Consider the following 15,475-nt stretch of genomic DNA (forward strand, 5'->3'; position numbering starts at 1 on the left):
GTAAAATAATAGCCTCAGTGGCCCAAATCTCTCAGTGGAGTAAGAAATCTGCATGGTGGTGGCTTTTGGCTTCAGACAAGTATTTTTAAATTCATTGTCAAATGATGAGTGGACTGTCATGTCATCTGCAGCCGCAACAAACATATTAAGCTCTGGACTGTCTGGCATCTTTGCTCCCCATTTCTGTCTCCTAGTAGCACAAATTAATTGGCAGCTGAGATCCCTTTCTGAAGCTCAGAACAGCATGTTCACCATTAACTCAAAGTCTCCTTTCAAAAATAAGCACTGACAAAGGACAGAAGACTACTTTGGTTCCAGTATAGGATGTCATAGGAAAAGAGAGAAATGGAAAAGCTAGTTCTTGATTTATGCCGAGGCTTCATAGTTTTTTTTTTAAAAAAAAAAAAGAAAAAGTGATCAGACTATCAACAGTACTTCAGTGTAAGAACCACTGACAAATTTCACCTCAGAGGTGACTGCACTTCAGTGACAGATGTGTATGTCCCTCTCTACTGTATGCCTAATACATTTGAATACTTCCTGTATCAGAACAGAGTATGTAAACAAAAGGGTTTATTATAATGGCATTCATCTGAAGGGAAACAGGAGTAAGTGTGTACTCAGGAGACCACATAATTGTAATCCTTGACATAAGAATGATTTGGGTGTCTTCCACTTCCACTCTGCATAGGCACTCAAAATCACAAAAATTCTAATTTGTAGTCTTATGAGAGACAATTCAAGCCCTATTTACTACTCAGAGTCCATGAAATTCATTACTGGAAAAATATCAGGTGATTCACATTTCAAAAGGGAGGACAAAGAATTCCAGAGACCATGAAATCCTGGTGAAAAGATTCAGCGTTACTAATTCCTAGGAAAATAGTTTTGACAACACTTCATGTATAATCATCCTAAATACAAATGAGTACAACAAAAATTGCAAATCTAATGTCAAAATTCAGCAAAAATCTTTAAATTTTAAACTCTAAGTATATCTTTAGTACCCACTGAATTGAAAATCTGCTTAAAGTCATAGAAATTGTTGTGATTGGGCTGGGGGAACTTAAGTCTATTTTATGTGTTTTGCTGAGTTGTATGCTGCTACACTTCATAGAAGACCTGAACTTTGCTACTGGCCCGTCTATTCTTAGGGAAAACACAGTCTTCCTCTCTGAACAGACTCAGACTTTGGAAAAGATCAGCTTTGACATTGGCTCATCTCTAATTATAAATCATGTAGTCTTAATGGAATAGGGTCATGTTCAGAATCCTCCAGCTCTCTGTCACTGTACAATCATTCATCTGAGATTAATAATTTGAATATATTTTTAACTAAAAACTGTTAAAAAATGTTAAGGCACCTGCATATGGATTTTTTTTTCCTAGTTTTCTAATTTTAAGCAGCAACAAAACAAACACAGACATCTTCTGAAATTGCATTTTGGAGACTTTGAAGCATAAAGGATAATGTGGCAGAGAAAAATAATTTATTAGGATTTGACTGGGGTGGTGTGAAAGGGGCGGAGGAAATCACATTTCAATCCACTTACTAGGGTCTTAGCTCAAGCTTAATTTTACTACTAAATCCAAGCATTCCGTAATAATGTAAAACTCCCTAATTTCTCTCACACAGTCTTTGTACTTGAGGAACATATTGCAGCTGGTATTATGCATATAGAATTATTATGCTCCCGTATGAACTACAAAATATGACTAAAAGAGTTTCATAGGCCCTATGGCAGTTACAGAAAATGAAAACATCTGTACATGTGCCCATTAATTTTCATTTAATAAGGTTGTTTTTTTTTCATTTAAAAAAGTGGTTGCTGTTCAGCAATCCAGGCTTTGTTTCAGATTTTACGACCAAGCCGAAGCAAATATTAGACCCACAGAAACTGAGTAATTTTAGCAGAAGGTTTGTCTTATGCACAGCACTAACATCGACCGTCTTCCACATCCTACCAAACTTATGGCTTTTATTGCTGGAAAAAGATTTTATTATTATGAATGATTCTCAATAACAATACCAGCCTTTTCTCTTCCAATATGTAATAAAAGAGTCAAAATATTTCTCTATTTCTCAGAGCAGAATGTAAGCAGTGCCTTGTAGTACTGAAATTGTCCCTGCAGTGATCTCTCAAGTCAAAGTTAAGCCAGCTTCATTAGCCCCTGACCCAGGACAGCATATTGGATTGTACCCAACATCTCCAGAGTCTCACCATCTTTGGTTGGGCTGCTCAGCCTCTTATGAAACTTTGCACTAAGAAATCCTCTTTCAAAAGCTCTTTATCTAGAGCCTTTAAACATCATGGGGTTCAACTACATGCAGCAACACGATGTAATACAGGGCCTTGGAATACACTCCAAACCCTAGTAGGTGCAGATCAGCTTCAGGGACGAATGTGACTGTGCTTAATCACAGGTTTGTGCTGTGAGCAGGACTAAAAGTTTGTGAAAGGGAACCAGAACACTCCCATCATCACTTCTTTTTCTCATTAAACACATGTCCACCTTTCTACTTGTCACTAGCTGTTACACTGGGTCGGTACGATGGGGATGTGCTTTATGACTGTCTGTACTCATTCAAGGTCAACCTAAAGATTCTGCTCCAAACAAGTGAAATAATTCCACTTGAAATTTTCCACAACACTGGGCTTTGGAGCCTTCCTGTTGCAAATAATGTAGAATATCAAGAGCAGTATGCCTTGCAGCACAAGAACAGTGCCAATGCATTTCATATATCCAAACTCTTGGCTTTACATCCATAACGGAGATAGAACAACGCCCCACAGGGCACTGCTGCAATATCAGTTTAATATTGACAAAGAACAAGGTATAATGGCAAGCTAATAAATGAATCACTCACTGGTACTGAAATAAACATATGTTGTTTCTATATAAACACAAGTAAAGCACATAGGCATGTTAATGGGTGTCCATGCATCTCAGACACACACACACGTGAGACATTACTGCATACACAAGTGGCATGAGCGAACTGAACTCTCACACACCTTTTGATCTTGAAAGTCAGTGTTTTGTAGTAATTAGAGGCTAATTTGTATTGACACGGATGTGCTTGGAAAGTTACTATGGTACCCTGATGTGCTCTGACTCACCTAGTTTCAGTAAGGGTAAGGGCCACCGAGCCTGTGCTATTGGTTATTTATATAAGAAGAAAGATGTTTCAAAGAACAAGTTAATCTCCAAGACTAATTTTCATGTCACTAATGAATATTTTGTCTGGCCTTGTTATTTTGTATCCCACACCTTTTGTTATTTCTAGGCTTCTCTAAGAAGACCAAGCAGGAGAAGAGTAGTAAAAATACTACTACTTTTGAAAAATTTACCAAGTTTTGCATTTTAGAACATCTCTCTGTGCTGTAGATCCCACTTTCACCTCCCCCATTCATAAATGATATTTTACTTCTCTGCTGTATTTTAAGAAACATCTTTCAGCAGCCAGCTTGCAATGATGCTGAAGTCCCAGCAGAATGCAAAGGTATACAAAACCGCAACCACATAGGATGATGGGGAAGAGAGTGAGGAGGGAGAATACCACTTGAGACAGAGATTAACCAAACAAAAAGATATACAGAATAAAAGCCAAATGTCCAAAGAAGCTGGCAATACAAACAAATATTCCTTTTCTATTTGAGTCACTTGTTCATTTTTAGCCCCCAGTGCTCATAGTTTAAAAGCATTACTATTAATATGTTGATTATCAACCAAGAAAATTATTTCAGGTGATTCCTTGTACTTGACATTGGTTTGGAACCTCTTTTCCCAGGAGTGACTGAGAACTGAGCTTCCCACTCCACTTTTGCAGTTGCTTCTTTCAGATAAAATGTGAGGTTACACGGGTGGTGACTGGTTCCGAATTTTCCTGCACTCCTGATATTTCATACCTAAACACGGAAATTCTTACTTAGGCTGCTGCTCTGTCACCTTTTCTGAAGTAATTTTTGATCCCATCAAACTGTGAAATCATTTAGTGAGTATAAGAAAAATGCAATTGTAGCCAAGGGCTAGTGTTGACATGCAGTAGCCATTCTTATGTCTCAGTTTGCAAAGGCAGGGATGCATTGTGAATAATCTTTCTAAAGACAGTGCAGAAATTGCACTAAAGAATTTTGTGGTAGTACTAAGGAGAAACTCAGTAATAAGTGCCTTTGTCTTTAATCGTCTTGCACTCATATCTGAAACAACAGTTATTCTCCAAGACCTTACTGCTCAGGGAGCATCTGGGAAAACAAACCTTACAGAATGAAAGGTAACTAAAAGCCATACTGGGAAGATATAAGGAAATAAAATATCAAAATAGCATCCCAGTGGAAAAATAAGCATGATAGATTTGGAAGACCAATGCATATGAGAAAATAAATGCTACTTTTTTAGTCCTTGCTTGTATGTTTTGAGAAAGAAATACAAATTATGAATATCTGCATAACTACACCAAGTGTTTTCAGGAGTGCGTTTTCAGGAAAAGGTTTAACTGATACTTTATTACCTGGATTACTGAGACACAGTAGATGTAATTTTTCAAGGTATTGTAGCACTTAGGCTCAGGGTCAGTGGGCAACCATAACAGGAGACCTTTAGAACGCCAATGAGCCCCATGGAGGCAGTTAGAGTTTTTACGTATCTATCTATATATGCATAGTAAAGTTTGTCCTGTAGTTGTTTCTCAAATTCATTCAACTATGGGTTGACAAGAGGCATGTAACTTGTGATTGCAGGATGGCCTTGGAGTAGGATGTCTGAGCATTACTAAAGTTTTCTTCTGTTGCCAAGTATTTATTCTGTTTCCATGCATTTTATCATCCAGCAGCATCCTCCCTTATTCAGTGTAGCACAAGTAATAAAATGAGCAATGTCCTTCAGGGCTGAGGCTTATGGGCTATCACTAATTAGCTTACAAGGCTTCCCACCCTAAGGGATGTGGGAGGTAGACCTGAGAGTTAGTACCTTGGAGATTAAATTTATGTTACACATGTGGACGTAATGTATTTAATATGTGTTTCCTAGTACATCCACAGGAAAGTTCCAAAAACTTCATACCACTACTAATGATTGCTTTATTTGTGCTAATGCACCAGAAGGAAGAAAATAAGTATTTAAAATAGGAATTCCCCTCCTAGGAAATCAGATAAACAACAGTTAGCATCTGAAAAAGTTCAGGGTGCCTCTTTGCTGCTCACAGGCAGAAGGGAAGAGGGAGGAAGAAGAAGAGACCAAAACCCAAAATGGCATGGATCAAAGCAGCAGCATTGAGCATGTGTCATGAGACAAGAGGGTCCAAAAGGGTTAGCTGTAGGTTTCATTATTTAGGAAGATGAGCCACTAAGCAACAGAGGAGATATCAACTCCCATTTTGGGTACCTAATTCCCATACAAAATGTTCTGAAAGTCGGGATATTCCTAAACACTGACATTCCTTCCCCATTCATCACTTGGCATTTCCACCCTCCCCAGCATCCCACTGAAGAGCCAAGACCAAAATTATGCCATCTGCAGATCTACACCGACGAAGACCTTTGAACAAACTCTTTGTTGAAAGTGAGCTGCCTTGACAAAATTCTCACCATTAGGTCTATCCTCCATCATTCCCACCATGCACATAGACACTGCTTATTCCCCACATGAAAGGTTTTGTATGTATTTCCACAGGAGACTTTATTTGATATTACTTGGCAGCTATCCTTTTTACATTGCTTTTCTCCTGACACCAAAATCCAAGAACAGCTCAGGAAAATTCTCGTGTCATAACTCGCGTGGTACAGCAGTATCTGTTCCAGGATACCAAAGATCTTATTCTTCCTGCTCCTGCCTGTCCTACTGGTAACAGTAGAATCAAAAACCCTTATTATAGGCAGGTCCTGCACTTAATCAGGATAAACTCTCACTTGTCGGCACTTCCCTTCTTCCAGTGCCAATTAATAGAAATTCAAAACGTTTGAGAAACACAATTCTGAATCAATTTATTTTGTCTAATATTACTAACCTTCCAAAAGCCCACCTTTCCAAGGCACTGAATCTCCAGTGACTATAAACCAATGTCAAAAGATAGTACTGCATTAGTTTGTTTTTATACTCCTAGCCCTTTCTCCCTTCTTTTGGCAATATGCCATGAATAAAACACGTTGCCAAGCTTAGAACAGTTGAAAAGCATGATTTGCTGTCATGATGCACTAATCACCTTTTTTGTTTGTTTGGTTTTGTTCCTGTTTAAATAATGTCCAAGGTTAACAAAACATAAGGTATAAATAACAGGAAGAGTTGGTGAGCATTCCGGCCTTTATCAGGATAGAGTCATCCTATACGGTACCTCTGTTGACCCAGAGCAGGTATACCTTATAGAGTCTGAGGGTGCTCATGAAACTCAGTAGCATCACTTGCAGAGTAAAAGGTTGCTCTGTAAGAGTAAGGATGCCACAGGCTGAGCATAGCTGAAATATTCCATACTGTGTTCAATTAGCCTGGGCTAGAGGATACTCCTGCTGATAAACTATCACAGTTGGAAGATTCTAGAGCACAGTGAACAGGTATGGAAGTACCGCATTGCATAGGAAATGAATTCCAATTGTTTCTGGCTGAAATTTACCTGTTTGAAGTTTCTCACCATGGAAGAGAACTAATTAAGTCCTGAATGCTCCTGACTGTGGTGGATGATGTTAAGTTTTTTCTAAGACAAATTGTAAGGTTCTCAGAGATGCACAATGCCATGCAGAAAAGTGCTTGTGCAAACAGGTCATACAAGGTCTTAAACCCTGCTACACACGGAGCTCCAGAAGATATTTTGCTTAACATGTAATTTTAGTGGTGAATTTTTTGTTATACAAGTGAGCAACAAAAAAAAAAAAAAAAGCTAGGTTTCCATCCATTACTCACAACAAGGCTGCAAAACATCTCTGAATATCAATATTAAATTTTCCACGAAAAGCTTTTCTAGTATTAGCTGAAATAACGAAGCAACAGACCTTCAGTGTTTCTTCTGGAGTACCCATGACTAGGCTCTGCTAATCCATAATGTTTCATTTTTCTAACTCTGTCACTGCATTCAATTTGTATGCCTAGAAATACCCTGCTTTGCCTCCCCTTCATGTCTATCTCCTCCTCTCATAGCAGAAAGATGGAGATAGAGATTCTTGTGTTCAGGTCCTCTTTTCTGGAGGACCTTTTTCTTAAAAAACAGTAAAACAAAACACAAAACCAAACAAAAATATTAACACAAAAACAAAAAAAAAAAAGTTAATACAAAACCCACAAAACCATAACTCCCCTCCCCCAACAACAAAATTCGCATCAGTTATTAAGCAAAGACGGTCTCAAGTCTATCTGCCTGTGATACTGATACAAATTTATTATTTGAAAGATTACTGTGTTTTAATAACATCCAAAATGTAATCCAAACCATGTCAGAGTTTCAACATCACAGCACAAAGTCATGTAGGTACCTTAATTTTTTTCTCAGAGAAGCTAAAGGTCAAGTCAATAAAAGGTTAAGCTGACTAGGATGAATTATTATAATATTCTTCTTAAGCTGTCACAACACCAATATGTGGTGTCATAATTCATTTTCTAGAACTAAAGACACTAACACTATTATTCTAATGAGAGAAAGAAAGTATAACAAATTCCTGTCATTCCTTTTTTATTAAATTTGGAAGTTTCAAACTCAAATCAGTAAAAGAAAATGACCCAATGAAATGAAAGCCCAAACATTCTGCTCCTACACAGAAAATAAATGACCATGTGATAAATGACATATTGGAAAGCTATAGTACTTTTTGCAGAGTTTAAAATACAGTACTGAAATAAACTGGCTTTTGCAATAAATTTATCTTAGTACTCTTTGAAGTTTGAGTGTGATAGTTTTCTCTTTTCTTTAACTCCTGAGCACTTTTTCTCATTTGGTATTTTATTAACTCATTACGGGCCATCAGAGGAACATTATGGGCCTGATTCTCCTACATTGCACATTTGCAGAGATGTAAAATTACAATAGAAAAAATTGGATATTAAGTAGTAGTACACCATTTTTGGGAGTTGCTGTTTCTTTCCCGTTCATTTTGGTTACTGTTATTTTTTTAAAAAAATTCCTCATTCCCCAGGTGTGAATGATCCTGCTTTGTTCAAGTCAGCATGCAGCCCAGCTAAGTGCTCACTCTCTCATGGAAGCCTCTGAGTTTTGCTTTCTGTATTGTTCACTTTGCTTCAGCTAAAGGTCACACAGAACTGGCTTGCCTACACTTAAAACAATTTCTCAGGAGAGCTATATGGGCCAACACTGCCAGAAAAGACCAGGTTTCATGCTGTCAAAAGCTTTCTTTGATACTGTAACTTAAAACAGTCCTTCACATGGCACTGGTCACAAAAAAATAAATAAATAAATAAATAAATAAAGGCAGAGTATGGCTGTCTTTAGTAGGACATATATATGCATAGTTGCATCACTTAGGCATACAGCTTTTTGAGCACTAGTTGAAATAAGGGAAGAAAGGATGAATTAATATGATGCCAGAAAATTAAAAAGCAAAACAAAACAAAAAAAAACAGTTTTGCAAGGCTTGAGCTGAAATTCTATACCTCTAGAAGTCAATGGTGTAAAAGACTCAAAATAGTGTACAGCAGTTCTGTAGATGTAAATGGCTCCACAGTAAATACTTTTGCTGTAGAGGACAATCTGTATCTTGAGATTTTGAATAGGCAAATGTGAAATAGTGAGATATCAAAGACAGTAAAAACATTGTATTGAATAGTAAAATGCAGTAGAAAAATGCACTCCCTGCAATACAGCTAAGTCAGCCTTAGGAAAGTGATTCAAATATGGTGCTACTACCATGTAATATTTTGAAGTCTGTATTGTTTTCCTACAGACTTGCCAAGCATCAAGCTCTTTCAGGGAAAAATCCCAATCCCCTACTCAAACACTGAAAGAAAAACAAGCAAAGGAGATACAGTTTAGTTTGGCAGGCTTGTGGGTGATATACAGACTGTGACGTAGAATCCCTCTCCATCAGGAGTGTGGCATATAAAGTAAAAGTATCACACTCCAGGATTTGATTTCATGTTTTCCAGATGCAAAATGGAAGTAGAACTGTGAAAAAGCTATTTACTCAGAAAAAGCTCTGATGTAGCCAAGAAGTCTCTCTAAAGACAGACTGTGTCCAAACTTTTTGAGATGGCAGAAATTCACACTTTATTTCACAAAATTTCAGTCTAGCCTGAACCTGAACATGGGATGTCTATTTCCATTTCTGACCGGAACAACAGACCTTTTTTACAGTGGTGATTGTCCTGAAACCATAACTACCAGTCATAATTGATACTGCACAAGCTAAAAATGGAAGATTCAAACAAAAACTCATACCTGAAGAACCCCAGAGGCCACTGAGAACGCTGAAATATTTACTGCACTAGATTTACTGTAGCTGGATTTTAGTATAGCATTTGATATAGGGATTCTGCCTTGCAAACTTTATTCAAATTGGCTTGGATATGAGCAGAGTTACACGGACAATAAATTGTTTGAAAAAAATCTGTAAAGAGTAGTGATAAATGCTACCATTTGAAGTTGGAAAACATATAGTGTAGTGATATAGAGATTAGCATTCAGTAGAGCCTCTTAATTTTCATCTCTGTTCAGGCAGTGGGCGGTCAGTAGCTTTTTGGTTTTATATAACCATATATAAGAAATATATGTACTCACACACATACATGTAGAATAATGAACTAGGACATCTTGTAAATTCCAGTGAAGAGAGAGCAATACTGTAAGGGGGTCCAAAGTCTGAAAACAGATGGTATATCTTGGGAAGTGAGAAGCTAATATCAAATATTCACTAGTAAAAAATCTTGGATACTTTGCCTTCTGGACCTCTGCAAGGGTAACTGTGAACACTATCTTAGAAACAGATTTTCTGTGCTGCATGCTAGCAAAGAGTGCAACACAATCTGGGGGATGCACATACTGAGGTGATATATAACACAACAAAGCAGAGAAGACTGGCCAAGATGCTCCTGAAATATTGCATTCAGTTCTGTGCTCCTCAGTATCTAAAACTGACAAATTAGTAGTAATTCAGACAGGAGAAAAAAACCTGCTGCCTAATGGTAGTAATATCTAGGCCACAATTCCACTGAAGTCAATGACAGGCACCTAACATACCTTTGAGGATCAGGCCCTCAATCTTATGTAGAAGGATTTGCTTATGAAGAAAGATTAAGAGGTCTAAATATGAACAGCTCAGCTAAGCTCTGACTAAAGGGAGACGTGATAACTGCCTATAAATATTTGAAGGGTATAAACATTAAGAAAGGCGATGAATTATTTAGATTGGTACAAGGGATACAACGAGGAGTAATGGAATGAAATTAAGAAAAGGAAAATTTAGGCTGCTCCCTGACAGCGAGGTATATTTCATCTGTGAAATAATTTACACTGAACATCATGAAAAACTTTGGTATGAGATGTATTAACCTGTTATAGTCTCCCAACAGTAATGGCAAAAGCCCCATTTTTGTATGGCTGCTAAAATTAAGTGAAACAAAGTATAAGAAAATGGATAGAGGACTATCTTTCTTCAGCTGGGAGACTCTCTGAATGACCTGACTAACAAATCTATTCCCCTACTCCAACTTTTGAGACTCCTGTTGGCTTTTCTATCCAAGAATACTGCAGCATCTCTTTGTAACTAGGTAAGAGAGATATCAGTCTTGGGAAGCAGATACAATTTGCTTGAGAAGGAATCATACCCACCTTTAATTGCAGCTGTTATCCAGGATGTAGAAGGGAGAACAGATAGTGTTCTGAAAGGAGCACACCAGCATTTGTGATCAGCATGAGGACACATTAACAACTAAGACAGTAGTGGGGCGTGGGAGAGGAGGACTTACTAGAAAATGAACTTGTACATCACTGAAATACTATTTGGGAGGCAATCTCATGCTTCTATGTTTGGCATGCAAAATTTTGCAATTTCATCAGTTGACTTGTGTCTGTTCAAGCATGACATGCCATAAGTGAAACACATCTAGTTAGGGCATGACCTTATCCATTCACAAAATAATGCAATGCTGTGGAAAACAGGGAGTGAACTACCCAAGGAATTTCATTGTAACAGCAGAAAAACAGCTTCAAAATCTAAATACAGCTTTTCTTTTCTTTTCTTTTCTTTTTTTTTTTATCTCTACTAGCACCACTCAGCTAATACTGCAGCTTGCAAAGTTCTCATTTCATCTCTCTGTCCATGATGGATTTGCCATCATGGCATCATTATTTGTTAGATCAAACTTTGAAAGGAATTCAGCAAATAGGCTCTCAGGCAGACAGTAATTTAATATTAGACTGTTTAAAAAAAGCAACAATACGAGAAGGCTGAATATCTCAGGAACACATGGGGGAAAAGTTATAGAGACAGGAAAAATGTTTAGCCATTTGAATTCCACAGTAGGAGAAAAAAATGGTTCCACTTTTAAATAATTCCATTACTTTCTATAGTCAATTAAAATGGAGGGCAGTAATATTCAGCACATCTCAAGAATTCATCTCTAAGAAATGGATCCTGAAGATTTTAGAGTGTTCTTCATAGACTGGGTCTTGCACTACACAAGATAGGGAACCAAGCAGAAGCATATCTCCCCTCAACATAAACACCTAGGTTAGCCCTCTGCCATACAAAAAATGACATCTAATTCCCATTTTCACATGTGTGTATTTGTGTGTGTATGTGTGAATACATTTTTAATCACTTCTCTAACTGCAACACTTTCGAGACAACAAAGAAACTTTAAAGACTGGCATGAATTTCTAGCAACTAGAATGGTCACAGACAAGTTTCTTTCCTATATTAGAGACAAGCAGCAGACCTTGAATGACCCAAACCCCATGCTGGAACATTGCTAACTCAGAGTGTCACCTACTAAGTCACAAATGTGCCTTTCTCTATCAAATCAAGTGTTGACCGTGCAAAATACTTTCCATTTTACATTATCTGACAAACACAAAACAGCAGTGTTACAGTTCAATGAAGATACCCGTTGCTGCAGTTTAATTAATCCTGACTGGACCACTAGCAGCACTTTGTCTTTCATTTGTGCCCTTAGGTCAGGTAGCCAATTTTTTTGTACTTTCACTCTTACTCTAAAGAGCCTGTGGACCAAAGCTTTTTTTGAAATACAGGTTTTTCTTTCATAGAATTGTAGGTAGGCATGGTGAGTGAGACACAGCAGAAATTAACTCAGTAACATTTAGTTACAGCTCTACATTGCATGAAGAAGAGTAAACAAAATTACTGAGAGTTATCTCCTTATAATGGGTGCACTTACAGTGGGTTTTGTTCATTCTACCTTCTGGCATAGTATCTTTGTAACCAGCTACATGGGCATTTAAATATTGAAATCAACTACACTTGTATGGACAAATCTTGTACTGATTCATATTTATGCAGTCCTAGAGAAGTCAATGAGCCAAAATCCACTCTCAGTTGTACCAGAATTAATCCAGAAGACTTAATTGGTCTCAGTGGCTTTGCTCCAGAGCATGGAATGTGCCTTAACATAACTTTGTAAGATATAAGTCAGGAAGGAACATTAAACAGTAAAACAGTAAACAGTGAAACAGGCACTTCAGATCAATTTTGTGACACTTTTACAGCTTTACTTTCTGATTGCAAAATTTGAGAGATCATGAACAACAATACTCAGCAGATATTCTTGATTTTCAACCTGCATTTTGTGTTAAAAAACACGAAACCAAAATGACCACCATCAACTTGCAGGCCAGACCAGAACAGCTAATGCTGTATTCTAAGTGTACATTGCAGAACAAAAAAACAGAGTCTATATAAACCAGTTCTGACAGATGCCTAACACAAGCTAAGAATTAGCTGATAATTGAAATTATACAACCTTGTTATATAAAATAAATTTCAGCATTTAACTGTTCTTCCTGCTAGAAATAAGCTCAAATCCATAAAAGGATTCTAGATTTAGAAGCTGGACTAAAGTGGGATTTACAAGCCCAGAACTGAGATCCTCAGGCCACCTGCCTATCTGTCACCAACTTTAGGTGTACATCTCTTTTCCACATCAAAGTTCTCCAGACACCCAAACTTGCTTTTGTTAATACAGAGGACGATCCCACTATTGACAAGGCTGAGTGAGTCAGCATCGGCTTCATGCTTCCGCCATGCTGGAGTCAATCAACAATGAAGGCAAATGGAGAATGGTGAGACTCAATCTAGAACACCTGGTCTTGGTAACACCATCATATAAATTTTTGCAAACTTACAAGTCCAGTTTCCACTTTCCTTCAAAATGAAAAGGATAGAAGTGGAAAGAGGAAGAAGAGTCACGACACTCAGGCACCTCCTTTTTTTCTACTTCAATCAGTAGCTCAAACACTTCAGATCAGTGTTTGGGAGACATATCTGCATTTCCTTCTTCCTATTAAAAAAAGCACTCATCCACTAAGGCAGTGAATCCCAATGCTTCCTTGTCTACTTCCACTTAGCAGACTGTACAATGAGCATAATCAGTTACCTAAAACCTAGTACTTGCAGCTAATCAGTGATAAAAAGCCCTTTTGTGGGACCATTATAGAGGCTTTGTTAGTCACCAGGGGCCCCGAAACTGCCCTGGTCTTGGAAAGCATCTCACCTTTGTGACCTGCAATGATGTCCATAGAACAGGGTGGTGACTTTGAAGGAAAGAACACCTTGAGAGAGAATAGCTCTTCTCTGGACCACAAAATCTGAAGATATTGTCAAAAAATTACAATGACTCAGAATAATTTACAAACCAGGGATTAAGACTCCATTAAGAGAGCAGGTCATGAGTTCAAGACCCCAAGGTGCAGCATGGCTTTGAATTTGCCCCTTTCCCACATATACTGATAAGTGATCTTCTCTTCAAGTACAAAGCAAAGGACACTACATTCCTCTCAGCCTCTGTATGTAGGGTCTATTGTTGGGTTTGTTTCTTGAGTGGAGTGACTTTTATGCTATTATATTCTCAGTTTTGTTTTAAAGAGCATAGGCACTTTACTGTCAGGACCAGTTCTAGACAGTGAATTCCATAAAAGGTAAAGAAGTTCCTTGAAAGCAAGAGATGGCAACTTGAATTTTTATTTCACCTCCCAAAGTTGTATAAAACAATATTGTCTCCAGTTAATAGCCTCTGGCCAATCTGAATTGGCAGGTTTGAGGCAGGTTGGTGATAACCAACTGATCCTGAAACTGGTGTTCAAACCAATCTGGAGATTAGTGGGTTTTGCCACGCCCTATTTCTGAGACATCTAGCTTTCCCAATGTGTTGCATAGGGAAGTTTGCCATCTCTTGGTAGGGTTACAGATTCCCCTACAGCAACCAAACACCTAAAACATTAGTGTTACAGCACATAGGACTTGTAGTAGATTTCTGATTCTGTGCATTAACCCAGTGTGTGTGCTGTATGCTATATTGTAAAGAAAGTTTCAGAAATAAAACCTGACCAAGAAAAACTGGACTATTTCATTATTAACAAAGATTATCAGCAGATTGATTTCAGAACTGAAATAAAGTGTGGATATTTTTAAAACAATACTTTGCTCCAGGAACTCCTGACTTGAGTATCTTTGTGTATGGAGACTGTGTCTAGCAGCTCACATTATGTGTTAGTGGGAATATTTGAACACAAAGCACTGATTTCAGCCATAGATTCACTATTAGTATTAAAGACCTAAGCACCATGTAAGGAATTAGCACGATAAACAGAAAATTCATAACAGGTGCATAATAGGCACTTCTGCAAAATATTATGGACCTTTATCACACCCACAGATGACACATTTGTAATAACTATATACAGATAACTGCAGGTCTCACAGAGAGTCCACTGTGTGTACTCTTTTCATGTTCTGCCTTCTAGAAAATTTTTAGTTTCATTCATAAATAAAACTGTGCCCTCCTCCTGTTTTTAGGGGCCATAGAGATTAACAAAATAAAGTGTTTACTTTAAATGTATTTCTGCTGATTTCAGGCTCTGTAACTTTTCCACCAGCATTACTATATATCAGGTAGCAGTAGCTTCCTTCAACTAGATGTCAAGTTTTAAATTCATGCAAAAATATCTTTTCCTTTTTATTTTGTGTTAAAAATATTCTATGTGAATTCTCTATGTCAGTTCATCACTAACTGTGAAAAGTCAATATTTGATCTGTCCAGACAGTAAAAAGTATTAAAGTAACCAAACTAAGTCTTTATCTATTTTCCTACCTGTTGTATGGAAAATTATCAGTCTAGCAAAGTGGGAAGGGAAAAAAAAAAAAAGAAAAAAAAGAAAAAAAAGAAAAAGAAAGCCTTTGCCATGTTGCTAAAATGCAATAAAAATAGGATCAGTGGTTAAAGTTCACAAGTAACCTTCTTTTGGTCTCAGTTAAAACTTGAGTCCATCAGTGGACAGCAAGCTGATCAACATGTCTTGAGAAAA

This window comes from Nesoenas mayeri (assembly GCF_963082525.1).
Source record: "Nesoenas mayeri genome assembly, chromosome: 3".
NCBI lineage: Eukaryota > Metazoa > Chordata > Aves > Columbiformes > Columbidae > Nesoenas > Nesoenas mayeri.